We start from the raw sequence: 7,500 nt of genomic DNA on the forward strand, positions 1-7,500 counted from the left end.
TTTCTTCCTCAAGCAGGCTATGGGAACCAGGTGTAAATATTATATAAATGGATGGGTTTTGTTTTTGTAACACACACATTGTGCATAGTGTTTACAATTGTCACGAAGATTGTTTTCGTGTATTATGAGATTGTTTAAACAACGAGATGATTAAATCGAAAAATCAAAATTGTTTCCTAAAATCCCATGAAAAACAGACACCATTTTTCATACGTGGGTTGTACATCAACCTTCCGGTTAGAGAGTATGACAATGAGGTGAGAGTACTTGCATTAAATCGATACCAATTTTTAGTTCATCACATTACTTTGAATACAATCAATTTAGAAGTATTATCTTAAAGAGGAATTAAGTCGGGATGAATCAAATACTTGAGTCAATGTGTGACCACAAAAAATGGAGCTTGGGGTTATTATTTATTAGTTATGGTGGAAGTTAACTCTTTCGTTACCAACAACGGGTAAATTGGCACATTCGTTACAATTCAATAAACATTTCTCTTTTTCAGATTAGTTATGTACATAAAATGAATTTGAAGAAAATGTTTTGCTATATATAGCCATAAGACTGCTAAAAAAAGCTTGTTTAGCTGCACAAACTGACAGGACTTTCTTATTTCCTTAGATTTGTATGTCATGTTGCTCATGCTCTTGTATTTCAGATTCATAATCGTATCGTATCGTATCGGTTAAGAGCTTAAAATAATATTAATCATTAACAAATAAAATTGATGAAATTGATGCATGTATATATGACGATAATAATGATGTGTTAATATCAAAGATTGAATAAAAATCAAAGTTGGGAGTTTGAAAATCGTTCATTTCTTTTCCCATCATGCCCACCCTTTTTATTAACCCGCTCAAAATATCCCCTCTTTAGGTGCTGCTGAAACTACGGAAGTCCTTCCCACAAATTTATGTTATGATGTGTCCTTATTGCCTCTGAGCTTGAGAGTAAAAAATCGTATTTTTGTGTTTGGCCGGTACGACATTTCATGGAAAATCCTGAGCACTGGTCATTAATGAGAGAGATAAATACGATTTCTTGCATTTTATAATTTGTGAAGTTCGTATATTTCTCATCATTTTATTTCTAAATCTATTTTTCGAAATCGGATTCATCCCGACATAATAGAAAGTTAACGAGTAGTACGTTCCCAACCTACAACGATCGACGAACTACAAGAAACGATGATCTGTCCTAAGACTGAGGAGTGATCTTTGGTTTTGGTTTTTTTTCCACGTCGCTCGTCGATCGTTGTGTAGGTTGCGAATGTAATCGTTAACTTGCCAATACCGTTTTGAGACGATGGGTGACAAATAAAAAATTTCAGCATCTACTGTATACCATCCCAGCATAATACCGTTTTTTGGCTGAAGGCCACAAATATACAAATATTTCAGTTACCTCATTTTTGCACTCCGAACTTTAGACAATCCACACAAAAAGAAAAAAATCCCTCGGTATCTACTATGTACACTTCGACATTCACAGGAGATGAAAATAGTCCACAACGTTAGAGTAGTAATCCCAAAGAAAATAATATCCTCGAATTTAATTTTTTGTTTCAAACTGTGTTATAGAGCAGTAAAGTTAGGTGCCCCAAACGTAAACAATAACAAGTTGCTAGTGATTTCCGTTAGGGACCGGAATAATTTACGCACAATATAGGTCTCCCAATTTTGTAGTTTGAGTTGTAGGCAATACACTTTCAGTATTGAAAATATATTTACATAAAATCTAACAGTTGCAGAAATAATAATATAAGGCTAAATTATTATGAAAATCAGGCTCCGAATAATTCTCGTTTTGTTCACACCAGCGCAATAATTTGCTCTGGTCTAAAAATAGATAGACTGTAAGTTTTGATAAATTTTAGAAAATTTTACCTTTTGTTCCATAAAATATCCATATCTAGACATTATTTGATGCATGATCGAGTATTTATGAATATGTGTTTCTTTTGCCACCTAACAGCCAAATTTTAAAGGTTATTTTTTTCTATTATTTACATTGGAACGTGAGCTGTCAAGACAGGAACATGTGGTTTGCCACGTGCTTCTCGACCTTTGTTTACGTTTGGGGCACCAACTTTACTGCTCTATAAAAAGAAAAACCAGTTTCGAATATCAACACAAAATTGGCAGGAAATAATCATGAAGCATAGATAGTGTGAGCTTGGCCAAGGAGTTCACAACATTGCCATCCGGAAGTATAACGGACCAACACACAAACTCTGTGTAATCATGAACTTTTATAGTCTGGTTAATACAGTTTAGTGAGAACAACTCACAAACGCGGATGGCAAAAAGAATAACAAAGGCCTGAGTGACGTCATCTGCATACTATCTATAAATAGTGTGAGCTTGGCTAAGAAACTCACAACATTGTTATTCCGAAATTTTACGGACCAACACACAAAACTATGCGAACGTTAGAATCAGGTGAGTACAGTTTACTGAGAATTACTCATAAACGTGGATGGCAAAAAGCAATAACAAAGACCTGAGTGGTGTCATCTTCATTCGATCTATAAAAATGTATTCTCAACGTAACCTCACAACATTTTGTAAGGGGATCACACGAAACCGAGATATCTACCTCTATATATTTGATGACAGATCTGTCGATATTTTTTTAATCGATTATCTTCTTGATATGATATGATATGATATGATATGATATGATATGATATGATATGATATAAGTCCAGATTTATGTAGGCTTTTACAGCCTTTTATCTGCTCTTGTGCATTGGTGAACGTATATAATTCAGGGCTCTCAAAACTGGGCATGCCACATAGTGGAAGGAGGTGTCTGAATTTAACTTTACAAACAGTATTTTTCTGTTTCACAATAAGCTACAAGACGGCACTTGAATGCCTGCAATGAAGGGGCGTCGACAACTGTTGCAGGCAGGCGGTTCCATTTGTGGACTACCCTTCTTGATTGATAGTATATTTTTTAAAATATTCCTTTCATTGCAAAACTGGGGGTCTCGATAGCCCAGTTGGTAGAGCACTTGCTTCACACTCAAAGTGACCGAGATCAATCCCGATTACAGTCGAGATTTTTTTTTCTTCTGATCCCTCTGTCTACCCAACAATTAATGAGTAGCTGCATCTGTTAGATCTGGCGGAAAGTACTTTGAGATAGACTAGCGCCATATCCAAAGGATAGCAAGCAATTGCTATTATCCGTTTCACGTTTTAGAAACGGGGATAAACCCTGAAGGACTATTATATTACATTGCAAAACTAGTGAAAGGCCATCCCCCCTCCTCCTACAATGTTTTTTTTTTGTTGAAAGTAAAATACAAGTGCGTGATTTTGGACCAAAAAAGCATTGAGGTTGTTTGTATACTAATCCTGATTGCAAATAAATTCCTCCTCTCATTCTTCTCCATTATGTAAAGAAGGAACGAAATTGACACTACTCAACTCATTGTTATTGTTTTTAGGTAAAATACTCACAACATCTGCCCGTCAGATGAAACGTATCAACATACAAAACTATGTGTAACCTTAAATGTTTATAGAATGATCGAAATTGACGTCATTCAGCTCTTTGTTATTTTGTTTAGGCAGCCATTATGGTGATTAGCTCTCAATAAACTATATTAATCAGACTATAAACGCTCAGAGTGACGTCAGCTTCATTCTATTTATAGATAGTTGGAAGATGACGTCACTCAGGCCTTTGTTATTGTTTTTGCCATCCGCGTTTGTGAGTAATGCTCACTGAACTGTATTAAACAGACTATAAACGATCATGGATACACACAGTTTTGTGTGTTGGTCCGTTATACTTCCGGATGGCAATGTTATGAGCTTCTTAGCCAAGCGCATACTATCTATAGTTTTGTGTGTTGGTCCATTATAGATAGTGTGCGTTTGGCTAAAAAAAATCCCAACATTGCCATCCGGAAGTATAAAGGACCAACACACAAAACTATGTGTAACTTAAAACGTTCATAGTCTGGATATTACAGAAAAGTGAGGATTATTCTCTAACATGGAAGGCAAAAAAAAAAAAAAAAAAAAAACAATAACAAAGGCCTGAATGACGACATCATCGTTCTATCTATATTTCCAGATGGCAATGTTGTGAGTTTCTTAGCCAAGCGCAATGCATCAATAGATAGTTCGAAGATGACGTCACTCAGGCCTTTGTTATTGTTTTTGCCATCCGCGTTTGTGAGTTGTTCTCACTAAACTGTATTAACCAGACTAAAAAGTTCATGGTTACACAGAGTTTGTGTGTTGGTCCGTTATACCTCCGGATGGCAATGTTGTGAACTCCTTGGCCAAGCGCATTCTATCTATAGAGGTGACATATCTATTTTACTAGCAGGATGTCTAGGCAGATTCTTAGGATTACAGGACGTAAAGGAGCGAGGAGGGATTATTTTTTTATTGACGACCAGCATTTCTTTAGACACTTTGACACAAGATGATCGATTATGCAAGGTATGTTGTATCCAGTTCCCCAGAAGAGTGGTTTACACTTCCAATGAAATAGGAACCAGTTCTTTTACATCACACTTTTCTTCCCTATTGTATAATGTGGCGCATAGTTTTAGATGTGTTGGTACTATTAATCTATGTGGAAGAACTGGTGAATATTTCACTTAAACACTTACCATCAATAGGAAATTAAGTATCATTTTAATGAATTAAGCAATCTATTAGATTAATTTTTTTATTTCATATTTTTTAGCAAGGAAACTAAAAATAAATTCACTTTTTTCCACACCACATAGAAAACACCACATAATATACGGTTGTTACTCAATCACTAATGCAGGTTTCTGGTTTTTTTTTTAAATCTTTATCAGTTTGTTTGTTTTAAACGAATGTATTTCACACTTGTTGTACTCCAGTGAAATCAGATCTCTGTCTTGTTTGTTTTTTTCTTTAAATATTTTTGTTCACACCACGAGAAGCCATAATTAAACTTCCAAATTAATTATTTGATGGTAATAACAAGTCAAATGAATCAAGTTTTAGGATAAAAAGGAACTGTTTAAACACTTGACTATTTGAAAAATTAAACATTAAATACCCATTGCAAAGATTTCTGTTTGACTCAGTAAAACAAACTTATTAAAAATTTTGCCAGGAAAACGTCCTTTAAATATCGATCGCTCATATCTCGTTAAAGACTCTAAACACCTGGGACTTCACGTTCAAACCTAACCTCGGACTCCCGTGATGTCCCAGGGTTGAGAGTCTTTGATAAGATAGGGTCATTTTAATCGATCGGTTGTTTTGAAGGACGAGTATTTTGCCCAAAATTTAAAGGTACGTGTTTTTCCCAGAGTACCTCAGATTTGGAATGGGGTGGGGGGGGGGGGCGGTGTGTGTGGTGGGATTAATATGGGATGGTCGGAGTAGAAACGGGGGTGTGGAGGGGGGTGGGGGGGGGGTTAAGGGTTAATGATGGAGGGTTTGCACTTTACACAGCGATGTATGAGTTACGGTCCTTGGCACGACATTCAACACGGTGTTACATTTCATTTGTCGTGTGCACGGCTGTAGCTCAAAGATTGATTTCATTCATTTGCTTTCGGACCGGACTCGAATAGACCCTAGGATGAAGCAATATCTTGGCTACGATTATATGTGGCCAAACGTCCCAAAACGGTATTAAGTCGGGGTGATAATAATAATAATAATAATAATAATAATAATAATAATAATAATAATAATAATAATAATGATAATAAACCATTGTTTTTGGTTTAGTTGAAAGTATAGAAGGAACGAAATTGACGTTACTCGTGAATGGGTTTTTTTTTGACACCCTTTTGGTGATACACATAATTTTATGTGTTGGTACGTAATATTCGGCTGAGGGATGCTCTATTTCAACTAAACGCATAGCATTCATTCCCAACAGCAAATAGCCGATAACGATTTGGATAATCAGACCTACAATTAAGTACACGTTTGTTGTAGTAAATACCTTCATTCAGTTAACTTTTATTTTGTTAAAATCTCCTTTTGAGCATTGAAGTCCATTCCGACATAACACCCGGTAGACACAGTGGGTCAAACGTGACCCAACGTCTCAAAACGGTATTATGTCGGGATGAAACTGATGATAAAAAGTCAAATTAAAATTAAACTGGTCAAAATTATGAATTACTGGTATTTAGCATTCTAAAATATGATATTCATTCTCCTCAATAAAGAAAATAAACTCAACGCAAGTCTGATATTTCTGGCCAGAAATTCAAATTTCAGCAACTTAATCATCTGGACTTAATACCGTTTTGAGACGAGGGGTCACATATATTATTATTTCTAATGCAAATTGAGATGAAGTTGTGAAAACGTTAAAACGTGACATGATTGTTAGCCAGATGGGTGTGTAAGGTGTGAGATGTTTGGGAGTGACTTTACTAATGGGAGAGAGAGAGAGAGAGAGAGAGAGAGAGAGAGAGAGAGAGAGAGAGAGAGAGAGAGAGAGAGAGAGAGAGAGTACGCCTTTATTAGTGTCTCTACAGTCTGGTCTCACATATTGCAATTTTTTTTTTATTTTAGCCATATTTTGTTGGGTTTTTTCCTCTTTTCTTTTTGGGGGGGGGGGGGGGGGGGGAGGGCTTGTTTTATTTTCATTAAATTATCAATATGTTATCGATGAATTTAGATGACCCTTAAACTTACCAAAGAAATCTTAAATCCGCGTCTTTTTTTGGGTCTCGGGTTTTTACGAATTAAAAAATGAAATTGAGTCACTTCAAGAAACAAAGAAATGTGATTAATCAATTGTTTATTTTCTGTCCATCAGTGTCAGACTGGGAGTGAAAGGTGTCTATAGTGCCGTACTCGGAGAAAACAGCAGTCCTTCAGGGCCATAGGAGACGGAGAATATCCCGGTTTCCATAGCGTGAAACGGACATTAGCAATTGCTCGCTACCCTTTGGATAGGACGCTTTTCTATCGCAAATTACTTTCCGTCAGATCTATCAGATCCAGCCAGCTACATAATCACTGCTGTGTGGACAAGGGGGGGGGGGGGGGGGGGGGGGGGTGGGGTTAGAAAGAAAATGTCGACTACACCCGGGATCTCGGTCCCTTGGTTTGTGAAGCGAGTGCTCTACCAACTGAACCATTGGGACCGCCTGTACTCTAAGAAGAGGCATTTTTAAAAATTTAGCCAGAAAACTGGTCCTTCATATATCGATCGATTAAAATTACCCTCATCTTGGCAAAAAAAAAACAAATAATTTCAAACCTGGGGTTTCGCAAAGTTGAGAGTTGAAAAAAGGTTTGAACGTTTTGTTTTTTGTTTTTTTTGTTTTGTTTTTTTGTTTGTTTTTGTTTTTTTTGTTTTGTTTTTTTGTTTGTTTTTTGTTTTGTTGTTTTTTTTTTGCCAAGATGAGGGTTATTTTAATCGATTGATACTGAATGGCGAGATTTCTGGCCAAAATTTAAAATCGTGGTTATTTATTTTTAGATTATGGCTATGTGGACTATCAAGGGTTAAAAC

At 36.1% G+C, this 7,500-nt stretch overlaps 1 protein-coding gene across 7 annotated transcripts in view; it reads right to left on the reverse strand.

The window, feature by feature from the left end:
• The window catches only part of LOC144958773 (chitin synthase chs-2-like), an 84,265-nt gene that overhangs the window by 57,090 nt on the left and 19,675 nt on the right, over positions 1-7,500 (reverse strand). The window contains exons 1-2 of one of the 7 annotated variants that reach the window (XM_078890970.1): positions 2,101-2,173; positions 1,411-1,575 (exon numbers count right to left, since the gene is read on the reverse strand). The exons of 5 other annotated variants lie outside the window; for them this stretch is intronic. The gene's annotated coding sequence lies outside the window, so the exon portion shown is untranslated. Of the gene's footprint in view, positions 1-1,410; positions 1,576-2,100; positions 2,174-7,500 lie in introns of those variants that run through there. One more of the 7 variants, XR_013642514.1, reaches the window with a different exon arrangement.

This window comes from Berghia stephanieae, chromosome 13 (genome assembly GCF_034508935.2).
Source record: "Berghia stephanieae isolate SIO BIC M18660-M18661 chromosome 13, UCSD_Bste_1.3, whole genome shotgun sequence".
Taxonomy (NCBI): Eukaryota; Metazoa; Mollusca; class Gastropoda; order Nudibranchia; family Aeolidiidae; genus Berghia; species Berghia stephanieae.